This window comes from Condylura cristata, unplaced genomic scaffold (genome assembly GCF_000260355.1).
Source record: "Condylura cristata isolate star-nosed mole 26May11 unplaced genomic scaffold, ConCri1.0 scaffold00004, whole genome shotgun sequence".
In the NCBI taxonomy this organism is placed as follows: domain Eukaryota; kingdom Metazoa; phylum Chordata; class Mammalia; order Eulipotyphla; family Talpidae; genus Condylura; species Condylura cristata.
Window position 1 is genome coordinate 9622336 of NW_004567105.1, and position 10876 is coordinate 9633211.

Sequence of the window (10876 nt, forward strand, 5' to 3'; positions counted from 1 at the left end):
AAAAAAAAACTCATTGAAATGATGCAATTACGAAAGATAGTATAAAGGCTTTTCCAAGAGAGCTTGGCACATTTTAAAATTCCACATCTTCTCCCTCAACAATCAATTATGACCTCTTATTCTTGGTCCTGAGCACCTGGTCTCCCCCAGAAAAGTACAGGGCCTCCCCCCACCCCCACCAGGGGGCTCTTCCCACTGGACAAGACAGGTGCCTCTTGCAAACAGAATTACATTTCCTTCAAATATCAGCTCGAGACAGAAAAGACAAGGGTTGATGGTTCCAGACAGTGACCGCACTCACGAGCGGAACACCAGAAGCGGAACTCAGTGAACCTCTCAAAACCAGCAGTATTGAGGACACCGGGAGTGATTTTTAAACAAAAATGAATTCTTTCTTTTTTCATTCTTCTTGTTCTCAAGCATCCCCAGGGAGGGGGGAGGGAGGAAAGAAGGAGGTAGACAGAGAGGAAGGTATGGGAGAGAGGTGAATGAGCTGGCACTCCCTCTCATGGAGACAGCAATTTCCTTGTGGAATGAAAAGGCAGAGACATGGGCAGAACACAGAAGCAGCTACCTCGCAAGCCCAGAGAACCCCACCTGTACAGGGCAGCAGGACCTCCCCTGGGGCAGACCTCCGGGGTCTGACTCCCGGCTCCAGTAGAGATGGGCTGTGTGGCAGGAGGACAGGAGGCAAAGGCCACCCTTTGCCTACTGTCTGTAAAATGGGGGTGACCAGAGGCCCCCACGGTTGTGAGAATTAAATGAGTCACTACTAAATGCACAACCTTAACTGGTACGGGCAAAAAAAAAAAAAAGTATAAATGACTAAAGCTATTCCAGATCCTCAACTATATTTGTACATAATTTATGACATGAATCGTCTGCCCCCTGGGAGGAAGCCATCATGTGGGTGGAGGGGGAGTCACCAGGAGGACTTGGTGCTTCTCTGATGGGAAAGGCCCTCAGTTCCGAAAGGCAGGGAGGGCCAGCCAAGGGGGACAAACTCAGGTCAGAAAAGGGAGCCGTCTCCACCAGGCACCGACTACTTGTACAAGGCCGCCTGGGGGTCAGCTCCCTTCAGTCCTCTTCTCTGACCTGTCAGAGTGGGCCACAGGGAAGCCCTGAGAGTCAGGCCTGTTCCAGGAAACTCAAGGCCACGCTTCTCTCCCCTTCTTCACTTCCTAGAGCAGGGTCAGCAAACTTTCTCTGTAAAGGGCCAGATGGTCCTTGGCTTTTGCATCAGGCGGCCTCTGTGGTCACTTCTCAGCCCAGTCACGGCAGCGTGGACATGGCCACAGACACTAAGGAAATGAAGGTGCGTGGCTGCATGCCAGCCTGCCAATGGGCGACACCCAAGTCAGAATTCCTTGGAATTCTCTTGTGCCAGGAATATTATCCTTCTTTTCATATTCCCCACCCCACTCCCACCCCCACCCCCTGGCATTTCACAGAAACAAGCAGCAGGCCGGATTTGGCCCTCAGACTGTAGCTGACCCCTGCCCTAAAGAACAGCCCCAGCTAGTCCCAGGGGAGACAGACAAGCCCCAAACACGCCCTCCGCGCCCCGAAGGGGAGGGGGGCCATCGGGCAAAGACCCACACTTAAAAGCCATTAGAATTTGATTAGGCTGGACCCAGAAACACTAGTTCTTTGTTCCTCCATGGCTGCCCATGGAAGAGAGAAAAAATCCACGCTGTGTTTTTCTTTAATTTATGACTTCATTTTTCATTTCCACCCAAAACGAGGTAAACTGTTAAATGCACGCAAGTCACCCTCGGTGCACAATGACATAGCAACACTTCGGAGGAGAAAAAACAGCCATAAAACGTGTAGAATTATACCCACGCTGTGCAAGATTAAGCCCTCCCCATGGCGGCAGACAGACTCCGCGTGGCCCACGGCCCCCGGACCGCCGCCGTGAAAACCCCACCATGGGTTCCATTAAAGTCAGCTTTTATGGGAGCAGTATTATTTAATTGGTTTATTTTTCTAATACAAGGCCTTTACAACGCTTTGACCGTGTGGGCCTGCAACCTGGGCCCCTCCCCAAGGCCGTCTGCCCTCCCGCAGCCCCTCCAGCCCTGCCCCGACTCACCGGGCGCCGGGTGAACCTGTGTGGCTCCTCAGGCCACAGAAGCCAAAGGGGCCTTGTGTGCTTTGTGGGAATGATAACAACCCACCTTTTATGGAGGACTCACGGCAAGCCAGCACTGCGCGACATGCAACTCTTCCCACGTGAAGGAAGGCGACAACCTCTGGACCCCCCTTGACTGCAGGAACTTGCAGGTCTATCCAACCTGGCCAGGCCAGGCCATGTGGGTAGACAATGGCCAAGCTCATACAGCCCTACTGGGCTCTTCATAGCCATGTGACAGCGCTGGGTACTTACTGAGTGGCTGGCAAGGAATGGGAGGCCAGCGAGTAGGCACAGACACATTTACTCCGCCTGTATTAAGAGCAGCATCAGGGAGGTTGAGTAAATGCCTCCGAGCGGCCAGCAGCTCACACGGGTTGGACGCCACAGTGGGCCCCGCTTTACAGACAGGAACACAGCCTCAGGACCTTGCATAGCATCATCCACGCAAGGTCATTTCATCTCAACGCTGAGGGGTAGAAAGGAAGCCAATGCAAAGACCCCAGGGTCTTCAAGGACCAAAATCAGTCCAGGCTGTTTTGCTTAAAGTCGCAGTTGCCAAGAACTTCTGGATGGTAAGTGAGGACTTCTGGGGCTGAGCATGGCAGGGTTAAGGGACTTGTCCAGGAGCCATGACCAGTAAGAACAGACACTGGACTCCCATACACGCAGCTCATGCTCTCACGGCCACCTTGATCACCCAGTGATCAAGGGCCAGGCCCACCGAACATCTCAACGGCATCTGGCCAGAGTACTGGTTAGCTGGACACCACTGGCCCCATACTTCAAAATGATACGATGGGACAGTGAAACTATTAATGAACAGTTATTACAGTCATTCACATTTTTTTTTCAAGCACCCACAGTATGCCAGGCATTGGATATGGGGGAGATAGACCTCTTCCATCTATTTCCTACTGTTTCTCTGTATATATGAAGGAAACTGCTATTCACTTTAGGCTGTTCTTATTTTTCTCCTTTGAAAAGGGAAGTTCTGTTGCTCAAAAGCCCCAAGAAGGCAGCCCTGTGAGAACGCTGAACAGTTTGCTGTCCACCACAAGGATTATTTCACTACAACCCTTGTTCTCTCTAAACTCAAACCAATGAAATCCAATGTTTTGTATAGATCCAGTTGGCACGATTTACAGTATGATTTCCTGGACCCAGAGACTCCCAGAGGAGTGAAGCTCAAATTAGACTCAAGCCCTGGAGGCTGTTTCACAGTCCACATTGTTGGAAAGTGGACACGCCACTCCCGTTTGCCGAGAGCTGGTGATGGAAGGTGAGCTGGCGACGGAGACCGTCTCGCCTCTGAGCTGCCTCAGTCTGACGATGCCAGTGCTGCCAGGTGTCAGGGAGCTACTGGATTGTTAATTCAAGTCTGAGGGTGTAAACCTGAAATGCTATGGGGTGCTAAGTGGGAATTTGCCTTTGCACGTTTCATAAAACCGAAGACTTTTGGAATTCTCGGGGATTATAGTTCAGCTCCTTCACTTGATAGGCGAATCCTGGAGAGTTTAAAACTTGCCCCAGGTCTCCCTGCGTAGCCAGCAGCAGGGCCCAGAGCAGAAGTCAAGTCTTATAAAAATACATCAGTAGTTAATAATAATCGTGAGAACTAGCATTGGGGGAGAATTTATCACTTTCATGATGCCTGACGTACGGCTAAGTGCTTTTTCCCATTGTCTCATTGAATTGTCACAAAAGCCAGTGAAGTTAGAAATGAGTGATGATGATATCATTTATTCCCACCTGACAATTGTGGAAACTGAAGCCCAGAGAGGATAAGCCACCTGCCCAAGGTGACATGGTCAGTCAGGAAATGACAGGGCCGGCCTGCCCTCCCGAGGCCAGCTCCCCCGTCCTGTGTCTCCCTGGCAGCCTAGCTCACGCCTGGCCTGTTTTCGCCCTGCCTGACCATGCACTCAGCACGTAGTAGGGAGTCAGCACATTTGCGTGAAATGATGAAACAAAAGCACAGGAACCACAGTGGTGGGTCAAGGGGCTCCGGTGGTGGCTGGGGATCTGGAAGCTGCAGCTGAGGGATGGACTAAATGCTGTCCAAAAGGGAACAACGATGTAAGGATGTAAAGAAGTGTAATAAATAAAATGGGGGAAAGAATTAAAAAAAAAAAAGCAGAAGAGACTTTTCCTGCAAAAGTATACCAGGCCACACACCACCAGCAGAAGAGCAAAGATGTTAGCCTGTTCTTCCCGAACAAATTTCCTCACTCTTATTTAATTGTTCTTCTCAGTCAAAGGAGCTAAGTATATATAGAAATAGATATAGATATAGATATGTAGATATATAGCAATTTTTTTTCACGATTAGAAGAACCCACCTACTTTCTCCTTTGACCAAAGCAACTTTATCTAAAATATTTGGCCAGAGACGGCCTGCTATGACCCCTTTGAAGGGAATTCCACTCCTTGGCCATCATGGTCCAGAAACAGGCACATTCCAATTGGTTTCCTTTCATGACTGGGTCGAAACAAGTTCCTAGAGCTTTCTAATTCTTAGATTTGTGAAATAAAAGTTGTGTGATACATTCTTGTGGCTATGTGATGTGGAATGAATTCTAGAAACATCAGCCTTCATTGCTGTTTCTCCTCAATTCCTCAGGGCCACCTGGAGGGGTGGTACCAAACCCACGTTAAAGACAAGGAAACTGGCCCTCCCTGGTGGCGCAGCGGGTTAAAAGCACAGCACTAAGAAGCTAAAGCCACTTCAGCATGAGTTCAAACCCCGCCCGCCCCGGAGGTGACCACATGGCGAGGCAGACCTCTCCTGGCCCACCCGCTGCTCCCCTCAGTAGTGTACTTCGTCGTCGATCTGTCTGTTCTGCTCCCCACTCTGTCTCCTGTGAATCCTCTCACCTCCCCTGCACCTCTAGCCTATACTCCAGCTTTTGCATGCATAAGTAGTTTGAAAAGAAAAGAAATGATTACAGGATTAAAGTGCATTAAACTTTTGGCAGGTAAAGGTCAAGGATATAAATTTGAGAACTGGGTGAATGCGCTTGACAAATCTGGAAAAGACACAGATTCATCTAATGAGTTTTATTGTCAGAGAAACCACCCACTGCAGGACTCCGACACTCGGCTTTGAAGAACAGACTTCACACATTACCTCTGCCTGCTCACAGAAGAGCAGGCCCGCCAAATACATGCACCAAAACCAGAGGTGCAACCTAATTCCTCTTTAAACCATCCTGGTCCATCTGGAAATGTGTCACAACAGAGACTTCTACCTACTTCCAACAAGGACGAGTGTAAACCAACCAACTGTCCCCCTTGTTTGAGTGCAGAACCAGGCACATCGAGGCCACCAGGGGCTGTGCTAGCGAAGCCAGTGACCCTCACGTGAGTGCCTGGGGGACGCGCTCTCCCCATGGGTCCTGACAGCATGTGAAATGGCCTTCCTAGCCCACAGGGTTTGCAAGCCGCCCTCTGGGCTTGTAGGGAAGAGGTGAAGGGAGAAACAGAGAGCAAGGGGGAGGAGGAGTAAACCCCAATCCGGTGAAACTGCTTCACCCCCAGTTGATGCTACAGGTAGAAAACCCGAGAGGCCCAGGCTCCATCAGACGGACAGGAGTGGAAAAGACTTGCTCAGGGTCACACAGCTAGTTAGAGGCGGAGATGCTTCTAGAATGAGGGTCCCTTGTCGCTCGCCCTCCTCCTCTTTCTCCTTTCTCACCCAGGTACACATAAATGCACATCTAACTCCAAAACAAAGGCTTGGGGAATAGTCTTTATCCTCGCGTGGTGAACTGATATTTTCTCTCCTACTTTTTTATGATGCTAGTCACAGCTCATTAAATGGGTGTTACTACGCACCACTGGGAGGTTACACCTGGCTTTAGGCATCTTGAAAGAGTGTGGTCAGGGATAATAGAGCTGGTTTAGGTTCCACCAGAAGTTGTCTAGGAGCTGAGTGCATTAAACACTGATAAAAGAATGCATGACAGTCACCCTAAAATGTCCTCGCCCACAGAACCCTATTGTAATAAAGGTCACTAACCTGCACCTGCTGGCAGACCAACACCCAGGAGTGATTCTCAGGTCCCCCTCCCTTGCCTGCCATGCCTACCCACCCCTCACAATACTCCACTTGACCTCCCTGGTCCAAGCCGCTTCATCCCAGCCCATTTTACAAGGAGAAAATGCGAGATGCGAGCTTCATCTAACAGAAGCGTAAGTGACTTGCTCACGGTCGCACAGACTAAGACAGTTTCTTTTTAAGGTGATGGCAATGTAGACTATAGTGATAGATGTTTAACTGGACACACAAATCTACTGAATTTAACAGGTAAAACAGGTGAATTTTCTAGGTGAGTTAATCAGGTGACTTTTCAAAATATAAGTTCAGAAATGTTTAAAAAGAAAAGCATAACATTAACATTTTCAAGAGTTTAACCTTCATTAAGATCTATCTCACAAGCCCAATAGAAGAGATTTACCTGAACAATTTATTTGACTTGAGACTTTAAGTTGATGTCTTTTCATTTATGTAGAATATTGGCTTCCTTAAGAAATTGAAGAAAGGCTGTCCATCTTCGTTTAAGGTACTGGATTTATGTTAGTTAAGTATTTGTTTATAATTCAGGTGCAGTGAAGGATTTTGAGTACATTAAACATTAAATTTTCAATGCCATGTAAAATGTTAAAAGAAGATTAATTTTGCTGAAGAGTCAAATATTAATCAAAGGCTTCCCTTAATGTAAGGACTCAAAGTTGCTAGATTTATGTGTATTGAGGACGATTTTTAAATTAAAGGCTAGCTTCCTAGAGTTATAGCTTTAGATTTTTAGAAGCTCTTTTCATACACAACTATCACCGTGGATGACATGAAAACATGTCGTTAGTAGCTTCAGCAGGTCTTGGGGTAGAGTTTTCAAGTGTCTGGGGTAAGGGGGAAGCCTGTGGAAAACCATAGTTCAAGGAATTGAAATTGGCAGTTCACTGAGGAAAGCCCCTATAAATGAGGCTTTATGTTCATTTCAATAAAACAAGAGACAGTCTCAGGCGTACAGATCATACTAATTATATTCCGCACACCTTGAATGAGTCATTGCGGGCATTGTGTGGTTAATTTTCATTCACCCTTCTTTGCCTCCTGAAGAAGTTTTACATTCTCCCCTGCAGTTTCCCTGGAATGCTTATAAATTCATTTTGCAGTGATGCAGATAATATGCCAAAATACCTTCTCCCCTGCAGCTGGTGCTCCAAGTCTGATCTTACAACTTGGAGACATTTATGTCTGTCTCTGGGGTTCCCCGCAGCTTTAGAGACAGAAAATAATGCGGCTTCTTGAGAATGCGGGATATTCCAGGTAACGTTTATTTAAGCTACTCATGCATGGGGGGTTTTAATCCCAAACCTATGACCCATACCGCTCCACCCCCAAGACTACAGAAAGCTAGTCACCCCCATGCAAGGTAATCCCACATGAGTGAAACTATGACAGGCAATCGTTCCTCTTGCAAGGGTTTCACCCTCCCAGCCGCACAGCACAGCCTCCCAAAGGGCCCCAGGGGACGGCTGCCCTTCCTTGTCACCTGTAAGGCTGCCTGGACAAAATGTGAACACTCTAGGCTTCTAAGCTTTCTATAGCTTTCCCCAGAAGACACAGCTAGGCCCAGGGAACAGTAAGCTGAACAATGCCCCTCCCCCACATTACCTCCACTCAGGGCTTTCAAATGGGCCTTATTTGGAAACAGGGTCTTTGCAAATGTAATTGGTTAAATTAAAATGAAGTCACTCTGGACAAGGGAGGGCCCCTCTCCAAGGACCGGTGTTCTTACGAGTGGCAAAGAGGACATGAAAGAGACACAGAGCCTGAGGAGGGCCCTATGAAGACAGGCGAAGACTACAGGGGCCTCTCTGGCGGCCTGGGGTTCAGTCTCAGTGCTAACACCCGGAGAGTCTGAGTTCGATCCCCAGCCAGGGAGCTGACCCACAAGGTGCAGCAGACCTCTCCGGTCTCACCTGCTGCTTCCCCTCAGCAGCGTATTTCAGTAAATCCACCTGTTCTGCGCCCCACTCTGTCTCAGGTGCATCCGCTCACCCCCCACCCCCGGCCTGCATGCCAGCTCTTGTATGCATAAATAAAAATAAATCTTTAAAAAATAATACTTTATAAAAAATGACTGCAAAAAGAAAACTATCAATAGTTCCACTTATAGGAGAAATGTAGAGGAAACAAACAAGGCATCAGGAGGAAAATATAATTATAATAAAAAATCAAAATCAACAAGCAACTACAAACCAGAGACATTCTGCAGGAGAGGAGGAGGGAGTAGGATCAAAATAGGGGTGGGAAGAGCACAGCGACTATGGTGATGGACACAGATGAATTGGTGGTGGGAATTCCACAGGGACTACACATGACAGGAGGAAGCATGCACTGTACAAGAATGATGTAAAGTATATATAAAAAAAAAAAAAAAAAAGACTGCAGCAATGTAGCCGCCAGCCAAGGAACACCATGGCTCACGGGCACCACCCAGCTAGGTAAGGGCAAGAGAGGACCCTTCCCGGGAGCCTCCAGCAGCAGCAGGGTCCTGCCCACACCTTGATTTGGGGCTTTTCTCCTCCAGAACTGTCAACACTGTGCTGTGGCAGCCCCAGGAATTAGCACAAATGGATTCACGTCCTGGGTGACCTTAACACTACAGTCAGTCTCCTGGCCTCTGTGAGCTCATCTGTGAAATGGGGACAGCAATACACCTACCCAGAAGGGATGTGGCAAGGACTGAATAAATGAATCCAGTCAAGGGTCTGGAGCAGCTCGGGGCTGTAAGCTCCCTGTAAGCGAGATCAGCCATCGTTCCTGACCTCTGCTGCACCCCACCCTTTCAAGTTATTCTTCCAGAGAGCACCTCAAATCCTCTGCTCTTCCAACCAAAACACTAACTGCTTTGGACAAGGAGTCCTCTCGAGGGTCAAGGGGAACTCTCCATGTTAACGCGCAGAAGGGCGTGAGGAGCCAGAGTCATACCCATTTTGACTTTGTAGATGCATGAGGCAGCGACAGCATTCGAGAATGAGGCTGCTGAACAGACAGTGTGTGTCCTTCTCTCCAGAAGTGAGAGACAGCTAGAGAGAGATTGCCTCCCACAACCAAAAGCAACTCACAGTGAGAAAGAACTAGAGGCTTCCAAGGCAGCCAGCTACCCATCTACCAAGCCCATATGTCCCGATGAGTTAAAGATGGGAATTATCTTTTTAATTGTTCATTTGTATTATTTTCTTCTGACATTTTTCTGGCACAAAAAGCTAACTGAGAGGAACACTGATTTTAAAAATATCCCCACAGGCAGCTACGTCACTGGCGATGTGAAGATGTTTACAGCCTCAGCTCAGCAACTTCTCTCTTGGGAAATTACACCCAGGGAATAATTCAACAGAAGCTAGAAGATTTATGCAAAAAGATGTTTACTATAACATTTCCCTTCCAATGGCCAAAAACAAAAAAAAAAAATGTCAAAACGTGAAGATGTCCAAGATTAGAGGAATAATTTCAAAAATCATAGCTCTCTTCGGCACATGGTTAATAAATCACAGTACATTAACTATTCAAAAAAGTCACTGTTGTTAGAAGTAATTAAGTGAAGACATGGAAAACGGGTTCCAGTTAAAGAAGCAGAGTTGAAATCAAATCTCACCACCTAGGGCCCTCCCTGGTGGCGCAGCGGGTTAAAGCGCAGCACTGAGAAGCTAAAGCCACTTCCGCATGAGTTCGATCCCCGCCTGCCCCGGAGGTGACCACATGGCGTGGCAGACCTCTCCTGACCCGCCCGCTGCTCCCCTCAGCAGTGGACTTCGTCGATCTGCCTGTTCTGCTCCCCACTCTGTCTCTGGTGAAGCCTCTCACCGCCCCTGAGCCTCTGGCCTGTACCCCAGGTCCGTATGCACAAATAAATCAGTACACCCGTTAGAGGGGCTTGTAGACTTGGCTTCCGCGTCGTGTACTAATTTTGCCACCTAAAAATGACGGTGGCAGCATAAAGTCAGTTCCACATCAACTCTCAGTGTTCAAGATGCCACAGAAATTTAGAGACATTCGAAACAGACGTTGGCATTTTCCCGAGGAGATCAAACAAGGTATCTGCAGCCACTCTCAGGGCGATCTTTCTCCAACAAATGTTTGAAAAATGAGGACAGCGTTGCGCACTCTACGTTTGCGAGTCTCCGGATGATCAGTGGCTCAAGTTTAACGTATGTTGCTGTAACCAAGACACGGTCCGGGGTGAGGGAGATAAAGGCAGACGCTGGAGAAGGACCAACTGTGGTGAGAGGAAGCGCAGAGAAGGCGCACGCGGGATCTGAGGGACGCTACTCTGCCTCAAACGTGTTTCTTCCTGAAATGTGGTCACCGGCAAAGCCGGGTGCAGCGCAATCCCCCAAGAACACACGCCGCACTCCCATCTCCCTCCGCCCTCCAGGGACTCAAGTCCCTCGGAACCTGACTCCAGAGACTCTCTGCATGCGTGCAGAGGGGTGCGGACCAAAGTTACTGAATGATTTTCCCCTGGGAAATGTTCAGTGGTTGGAGACTTCATCCTCCCCCCAAAAAAGAGCCTTGTGACGTACACGCAGGGACCGGGTCCCCTGTTTCTGCAAAAAGTGTGCAGCAAGGTGTGCACAAGACCCTCAGAGGCGTGATAAGCAGGAAGGTGTGGCCCCTTGAGAAGCAGCGGACACACCCGGGCTGGTGTCATTATTAAAATTCCTTCAGGT

At 48.5% G+C, this 10876-nt stretch overlaps 1 protein-coding gene across 1 annotated transcript in view; it reads right to left on the reverse strand.

Moving 5' to 3' along the window:
* The window catches only part of CHST11 (carbohydrate (chondroitin 4) sulfotransferase 11), a 213879-nt gene that overhangs the window by 113696 nt on the left and 89307 nt on the right, over positions 1-10876 (reverse strand). The window lies entirely within an intron of this gene.